Consider the following 8964-nt stretch of genomic DNA (forward strand, 5'->3'; position numbering starts at 1 on the left):
AGGTCATATGGTTAAGAGGTCAAAGAAGTGGGAATAGAACCAACTCTAGTGGATTTCAAAAGTTTTGCTCTTCCAATCTCCTTCCATGAGCCTCTAGAATAGAGAATATTTATTTGTCAATTCACCTTCTAGTGTCACTGATATTCTATTTCATATTTTAAATTGAATGTAGATATACAGGAACAAACCTGATGGATTCCTCCCTTTTTGTGAATTGAAAACCAGTCTGTGACTGTTTTTGAACATTTGTCATTAGTGCCTTTTCAACATATGTATAGGTTTATTATCAAAGCAGATGCTTTATGTATTGGGCCCTGGGTGCCAATGTATTTAGATTATACATAGCTCCGAGCCTGCTTGTTTTATTATGATGGGGCTCCTTCTCCCAAACATATCCACCAACCAGCCATCAGTGTACTCTTCATCACTCAGTTAAAGAACACATTTCCATCAGACCTTGTCTGGCTCGGCTTTCTATTACCACATATGGCAATCACGGTTTTAAGAACCAGGAGGCTTTAAAGGGAATGAGCTAAAAAATGATTAACTTTGTTCTGTTAGAAACTTGTCACTTCTGCTCTTAAGGAGGGATGATAATTACCTTGCCATTCCCCTACTTCTCTTCTAGGATACTGGCTAAGTCGTAGTTTTCTAGGGCTGTCCTGTCAAAGTACTTCAACTGGGTGATTGTGGTCTCCCAGTCCTGCAGACTGGAAGTTCACATGGGTGGTTTTGCAGGGCTGGTTCCTTCTGAGTGCTGTGAAGGGGAATCTGCTCCATGTCTCTCTCCTGGCTTCTGGTGGTTGCTAGCAATGTTTGATGTTCTTGGCTTGAAGAGGCATCTACTCAAAATCTCCACATTTGTGGTCACAGCATATCTTTCCTGTGTGCTTTCCTGTGTCCAAATTTCCACTTTTTATTCATAAGGACACATGTTAAATTGTTTTAGAGGCCTGTCCCACCCCAGTAGGAACTCATCCTAATTAATTATATCAGAAACTTATACTACTTCCTAATAAGGTGACATGCTGAGGTCCTGGGAATTAGGACTTCCACCTAGGCCTTGGAGGGGTCACATTTCAATCCCATGAAGGCTTGGTGGACATAAGTGAGTCATTGTGTAGTGACACTATAACTGGGAACACTCCATAAGGTCCTTATGTGGACCAGCCTGTTTGCTGAGAGGGCACTGATAGGCACGTGCCATCTACCATGTTGGAGCTCACAGGCAGTGCAGGGCGAAAGATATGTGTGAACACATAAATCCTGTCATGCAAGGTATCAAGTGCTGTCCCAGAGAAGAGCACAGTCGGCTGCAGGAGCACTCAGGACTAAGCACTTGAATTTGCTTGGAACTGCTGGGAAAGATTCACAAAACACTTAGTGCTCCTGACTGTCTGCTTATCCAACTCAAAAAGGCACAAGTTTCCAGGTTTAAATAGGATTCGATGTTGTTTGAAATCAGGGTTTCCTCGTACTTCTTAACAGTTAAACTGAGAGGAAAAAGGATCGTTTTAGGGAAGAACATCAATCAAGAGTTTTACCAAGTAGATTTACTGCCCCCTGTGCATAACAATCTGTCCTTTTGGTGACTCTTATTTAGGGATAAGCATGAAGTAAAATGTGATGGATGTAAATGTGTTCAATCTGCAGATGCATCTTCATATTTGTTGGTTTCATCTCTCCGCAATATAAGTCAAGGCTCATTCCAATCAACATATTTCAATGTAAATAATAGCATAGTAAAAGGATTTATAATACTCAGCCAATGGGTTGCTCATGCCAAATAATACAGGTAGTTTTAAATTCCTGTACCAGAAGTCAACAGGCAGGCCCTTGGGGTTTGCTGCAGTGAGATTTGGCCTGGATTTGTAATCACCACCCACATGTTACAGCTTACCATTTGTTTTATTCATGGGGCAGCATTGATTAATTCCTAGCCTAAAGTGGGGGATGACAGGACATACATATTATATCTGAAGTTTGTATCTAAAGCAAAGGCAATAACTTTTAAATTAATTACTATAGGATGTCGGAGCACTTTTAAAATTTAATGCATAATAGCAATCATTAGCAAAGTACCACAGATATTTCATGAAATAAAGAAAACATGTATTCAAGTATGCCATAAGTAGCTAGAGGTCAATCTCTTTCAATTATTTTACTTATTCTGGAAACATAATCATCACATCCTAACCCGGGGATAAGAGAGACAGGTAACTTTAATAATATAATTTATATTATACAAATTTAATTAAGCAAAATTTAACTAAGAGAAACCCTTTGACTTCCTGCACTCCTAGTGTTCCTTCTTGTCCCAATGCCATTCTCTCCAGGATGTGTTCTGCAAAGCATGCTGGTAGAACTTTGTAGGAGCCAAGGTGCTAGGTGCACATTTCTAAAAAATTATATTTTTATTAGTTCATTTTAATTATACTGGGTAACGGGTTTCATTGTGGCATATTTATACATGCAAATAACATTCTCTGATCACAGCACTCCCCATTACCTTTTTTTACCCCTCTCTCTGTCCCTGATCTACTGTCCCTTCTCTAATAGGTCTCCCTGTTACTTTCATGTAATCTTTTTCTGTCCCTTCTCTAGTAGGTCTCCATGTACTTTCATGTAATCTTTTTACTCCTAAATTCCACATTTGTGGGAAAATATCCAATACTTGATTTTCTGAGTCGAGTTTATTTTGATTAATACTATGATCTCCAGTCCATCCATTTTCCTGCAAATGACACAATTTTGTTCTTCTTTGTGGCTGAGTAGTATTCCATTGTGTGTGTTGTGTGTATATATATATACACACACAACACACAATGTGTGTATATATATATATATATATATATATATATATATATTAAAATCCATTCATCTGTTGATGTCACCTAGGCTGGTTCCATACTTGGCTATTATGAATTGTGTTGTAATGAACATGGGGATGCAGATAGTTCTGTAGTATGCTGACTTTAATTCCTTTGGGTATATACCCAGAAGTAGTACAGGTGGATCATATGGTAGGTCTATTTTTATGTTTTTGAGGAACCTCCATAGAAATTTCTGTAGTGGCTATACTAGTTGACATTGTGACCAATTGTGTCTGAGTTCCTATCCTCACCAGCATTTACTGTTTCTTGTACTCCTGCTGACAGCCAGTCTAACTAGGGTAAGATGGAATCTCAATGTGTTTTTTTTAGCTTTCCCTGATGGCTGAAGATGTTGAATACTTTTTCATATAATTATGGGACTGTACTTCTTCTTTTGAGAAGTGTCTGTTTAGTTCATTTGCCCATTTATTGATTCTTTTTTGGTGTTGGGTTTTTCGAGCTCTTTGTATACTCTGATAGAAATGCTTTGTCAAATGAAGAGAAGGCAAAGATGTCCTTCCGTTCTGTGGGCATGGCCTCTGCCTTCACTCCTGCCTGGATTGAGGCCTCAGGAATTCTACCCTGGGCAACACAACAGCCTCCTCATTGGACTCCCCACCCACAGTCTTCCTCCACACCCCACTGAAGTCTGCGTCTACACTGCCACATTCTTGATGAAGGTGAATTAACTTTCTAATTGAAATCCCCTGAGTCCACCTGTGTCTGCAGGGTAGGGTGCCAGCCCAGGGGAGAAGACAAGGCTCTTCCCTGTGTGGCACTGGCCTCCTTTCTAACTGGACCTGCTCCTTTGCTTGATCCTTTATTATGAAACACATTATACACTTTCATAACAGCCCCCAGAGTCCCCTCCCTGTAAATCCCCCTCCTTTCTCTCTCCTAAAATGCCAATCATGTCTTCAGACCCAACGGAAACTACCATTTATTGGCCAAATCTGTCAGGGTTTTCCTAACTTATCTCTTGGGCATAATTATTTTCTTCCTCTCAGTGCATAGAGCTTCTTATGCCTCCATTGTTCCTGCTCAGCATAGAATAAAAGTATAATTCTTCATCAGTCTCCTCCCCCAAGTTTATGCCTTTCCAGCAGGAGTTGTGTCTTACTCAGTTTTCAGTTCTTAGAGCTCATCGGAAACATGTCAGGTGCTTAATGCATTTTTTATGAATGAATGAAGTTCAGCCTACTATTTCTTTCCTATTAGAAGGTGGGTTTTTTTTCCCTTCTATTTTTGGATTGCTATTCTAGGTAGGGAATAAAGTGAGAAAACCTGTCTTATCAAATATGAATCTTATAAGACTACAGATTGTCAACACAGAAAGGGACAACGGGAGCACTGGGATAGAAGAGAGCCCAGAAAGAGACTCAGCTGCAAACCCACGTCAGGACATTTCTGCCTCTCTAATCTGTGGGAAAATAACGGGCTTTTCTATAAATGGTACAGAGATTGTGGTCTATCTGTTCAGGGAACAAAATGAAATTGGTCGTAGGTATCTCATTATAAACACTATTGAATTCCAGTCAAATTATGTATTTAAACATGAAAAGCACTAATTATTAGTATAAGACTTTTAAAAGAAAATATAGGAAAATATCTTAATGATCACAAAATCAAGAGGGATTTATTCAATAAGAAATAAAAAGCAAACAACTTAAAGGAAAAAAATCATAAAAGGCTACCTTAAAATTCAGAAAGTCTTTTCATGAACTGTTAGCATAAAGAAAGTGAAAATACAAATGATGAACTTGGGGAAGGAATTTTCTAACACATGCAACTAGGATTCCAATATGCTACTTGAAACACTGTTTTCAAACATAAGCAGGCAGCAAAAGATCTTCAGGCTTTGGTGAAAGCATTAAATGTGAAAGGCAAAGATCAATACAACAAAAAAAGAATGAAACAACTTAGAGTGAGCAGAGAATAGGTCAGAAAAAGAAAATTATGAAAATAGAATTGACATCTTTAGATATGTGAAGAACTGCATCTATTAAATAAGAAGAAAATGATATAAAAATATTCAATGAACAAAGAAGTTCTTAGGAAAAGTAAAAGCTTTAGGGCAGAAATGAAAAGCTTGATTAAAATATAAGAAGACAGAGTTGAAGAAATTTCCCAGAAAACAGATTATAATGAAACGGTTGAAGGAACATTCTTTATAACTGAACAACATGATTTTCCAGATTGAAAATCTCACTCAATCCTCAGAGAAATATAAAAACAGCCCTTTTTGGAAGGGCATATTGTCATGAAATTTCAGATCATTTGTAAAAGATTTTACAAGCTTGCCGAGAGAAAGTTTTAATACAAAGAATTAAGACACACACAGGCATTGGGCTTTTACATACCAAGATTGGAAATAGAAGGTATTTCCAAAACTCCCAGGGAAATTGATTTCCAAAATAGAACTCTATAATAAGCCAATAAACACACTGTTAGACATTCATGCATCAACATTTTTATCATTTACACCCTTTCTTACAAAGCTTCTTGTGCATGTGCTCCACAAAAACAAGGATGTTAGCAAGAGAAGGGAAGATCTGGACTAAGGAAATGGGAGACCTGAGCAACAGAGACCCAAGGGGCTTCCCTAGAACAACATGAAGAGAGATTCCTAATGCACCTGTTGGAACAGGCTACAGAACTTCAAGGAGAGATGGAGATAATATATAATCTGATACATTAGAACATTTTGAAAGGAGATTTATATGACTGGGGGACATTTGGGACTGATATTTGGAACTGGAATAATAAAAAAGTTTATTATTAATTTTAGAAAAAATCCAACATTGCACAGGAAAAAAAAACAATCATAGTACACCACCTAGCTAGGCTGTGAATGGTGTTCACATAGTCAAATTATGTAAGCTCCAACTAATGGTATAACCACAATATGATCTGACTACTGGGGGGATTGGGGAGATAGAAAGCACATGTATATGGAGAGAAGGGGTGCATATCATAGAGTTAAATTTTCATATTTTAAAGTTGGAAGAAAATAAGTATTTTCCAAATCTGAAAAAGCCAATTAGTAACAAAATAATCATGCTATGCAATGATATATAGGAAAGTTTTAAAAAATTTCATTAAAACAGTTTAATTGTCTCTAGGGAACATAAAATTAGGCATGGGTGTTGGGGTGGGAATGGATATTTTTATATAAAGATTTAGAGTGTCATTTGCCTCTTTATATGTTTATGTAACCTAGATAAAAATAACAACTAAATTCAACTAAACAAAAACGTATAAAATTATAGCATTTGCCAGTAAATAGTTGGAGTTGGAGAATATCATGCTAAGTGAAAAAATGCAATCCCACAAAACCAAAGGCCAAATGTTTTCTCTAATATGCGGATACTAATTCACAATAAGGCTGGGGGCACTAGGGAAGAATAGCTTACCTTAGATTAGGTAGAGGGAAGTGATGGGACGGGCAGAGAGGAGGGGATGTGGGGATAGGAAAGACAGTAGAATGAAACAGACATTATTACTGTATGTTTATATGTGATTGCATGACCAAAATAATTCTTCAACATGTATACTTAGAAAAATGAGAAATTATATCCCATCTATGTATGATATATATCAAAGTACATAAATGCATTCTACTGTCAGGTATAACTAATTAAAACAAATAGAAAATTTAAAAAACATATACAGGATACTGTAATTTAAAAAGTATTAAACCAAACAGTATATTGTTTAGGGATGAGTGTGTGTGTGTGTGTGTGTGTGTGTGTGTGTATGGGTGTGCATGAAAAACCATTAAGGAAATGATAAAATGATTGATAAAGTGGATGGAGTCTTTAAAAGCATGCATGTGGGCTTGTACACACACACACACACACTCACCAAAAGCAATCAGAATCACAATTAGCTGAGTGGAGTGAGAAGAAAGGAGAAGAGCTGGTGGGGTGGGGCCTGCCTATAATCCCAGATACTTGGGAGAATGAGACCCAGGACTGTACATTCAAGGTCAGCCTAGATGACCTTAGTGAGATACTGCCTCAAAATAAAATGTAAACAGCTGGAGGCTGGAAATGAGCTTCATGGTAGAGAACTTCATGTGCAAGGCCCTGGGCTCAATCCCCAGTGCTGGGGAGAGAGAGAGAGAGAGAGAGAGAGAGAGAGAGAGAGAGAGAGAGAGAGAGAGAGAGAAGATATTTTCGGGTGACCTCAGTAGTACTGGTAGTGTTCTATTTATGTTTCCTTTCCTTTTTCAATGTTTCCTTTCCTTTAAAGACTCCAGCTCTCTGGAGGGCAGGTGGGTGCAGGCAGCTAGGCCATGGGGAGATGCTCACTTGAAGGTCTTGCCCTGGGTGAAGCTATGCCCGTGTGCTGGAAGCAACCCCCACCCGGCCCCAACCAGAGGACTCTCAAACCTGCGCCTGAGCCTCCTAGCGGCCAGGGTCCAGTTTCCGCCTTGTATATGTCTCATGTTCACCTGTCAATCTGGACTCAGCAGAAAGGCAAGCTGATGGCCTCGGAAGATTTGCACTCCAGAAATGAAGCTGCTGTGGCTTGTTCCCTAGAGGTTGGTGGCAGAGGTGTTGTGCCTCAGTCTGTCCAGTCACTCAAACATCTCAGCCACGAGGTTGCCGCTCAGGAAGGTCTGGGTGAGCTCTCAGGAAGCAGCCAGCCGTCCTTACCACAGCGCTCCCCAAACTATGGCAGTGCCCTTGTCGGAGTACCTGAGCTTAGGTTCATCCAACACACAGGTGCCTTTGGGCAGGTAAGGGAAGGGCACCCTGGCCTTGGGCTCAGAACCAGTGGCCACTCAGATTTTACCATCTCCTCTTCAGGAGCTGACACATCTGCCTTATCCTGCTCTTTCTGCCTGGCCTGAGGCTTCTGCTTCTCTTCCCAGGAAGCCTTCCCCTTCCATAGACAGTCCTTTTGAGGTCAACTGTCTGCAAATTTCTTCGTCATCTTCTCACACATTTCATCTCCCCTAAGACAGCCTTGAACCGGGGCTAGTTGATGTAGGTGAAGAACAGATGGTTGGTATTGGGAAAGGCCTGGCAGAAAGAAGGCTTGAAGACCCGTTTAGAGTGTCACAACGGGGTGCAAACAACTGTGATGTCACCAGGGTCACCAGAAAAGTCTTCGGAGTCTCAAGTGAGCACCTGGAAGCCCCAGAATGTGCCTCCTCCTTTGCATTCTCGGTGCCCTGCGTGTGGCAATGCCTGAAGCTCTAGGCAGGGAGCACTCAGCATGGCCTCACCCACCACACCACCGGGCTGCTGCCCCTGAGCCCTGCTGGCCCTCTTGCTAGGCCTGGCATGGCTCTCCATCACCACCTCAAATGCCAGAAACTTGCCGGCAGGAAATTTGTGGAGAAGTTCAAGGGTGCGATTGGATTAGCCAAAGTGGAAGTGGGTGGTGTGGAGAGCACATGGACTTGAGCCACATATTCTGATATGTGTCCAGGGTCCCAGCCACCATGGTGATTCTGCAGAGAACAAGGTGGGGCTCTCAAAGCTAGGATGTTGTTTTTCTTAGGATGAATAACAAATTTCTGGGTTTCTTTTTGTGTTCATATATACATATATCTTTAATACACACAGACTAGTTAAATGCATTTCTGGGGTATACGGTGACATTTAAATACATGTACACAATGTGTAATGATCAGATGAGGGTATTTGATATATCCATCCCCTCAAACATTTATCATTTATTTTTGCAATCCCCTCTACTACCTACTTTGAGATATATGATTAATTCTGGTGCACAATAGTTAACCTACTACGGTATAAAACATTACAAGTTTTTCCTCCTCTAAAGCTGCATGCCCACACCCAAGAACCATCTTCCCTCTATCTCTCCTCTTCCACTACTCTATTTTTTAAATTCTGAGACCAACTTTTTAGTTTCCACACATAATAAGTGAGAACATATTATATATTTTCTTCTGTGTGTGACTTAACTTACTTAACGGTTTCTGGTAATGTTGCTGTATATGACAGAACTTTATTTTTTTAAATGTCTAAATAACATTCCATTGTCTATATATGCCATACTTTTTTTATCCATTCATCTGTCAAATGATACCTGGGTTGATTCCATATCTTGACTG

The 8964-nt window shown here is 39.8% G+C and overlaps 1 pseudogene; it reads right to left on the reverse strand.

The window, feature by feature from the left end:
* Positions 1–7261: 7261 nt before the first annotated feature.
* Positions 7262–8697, reverse strand: LOC113191980 (elongation factor 1-gamma pseudogene; annotated as a pseudogene).
* Positions 8698–8964: the final 267 nt, after the last annotated feature.

The sequence above is a fragment of the Urocitellus parryii genome, chromosome 8 (assembly GCF_045843805.1).
Source record: "Urocitellus parryii isolate mUroPar1 chromosome 8, mUroPar1.hap1, whole genome shotgun sequence".
NCBI classification, from domain to species: Eukaryota; Metazoa; Chordata; class Mammalia; order Rodentia; family Sciuridae; genus Urocitellus; species Urocitellus parryii.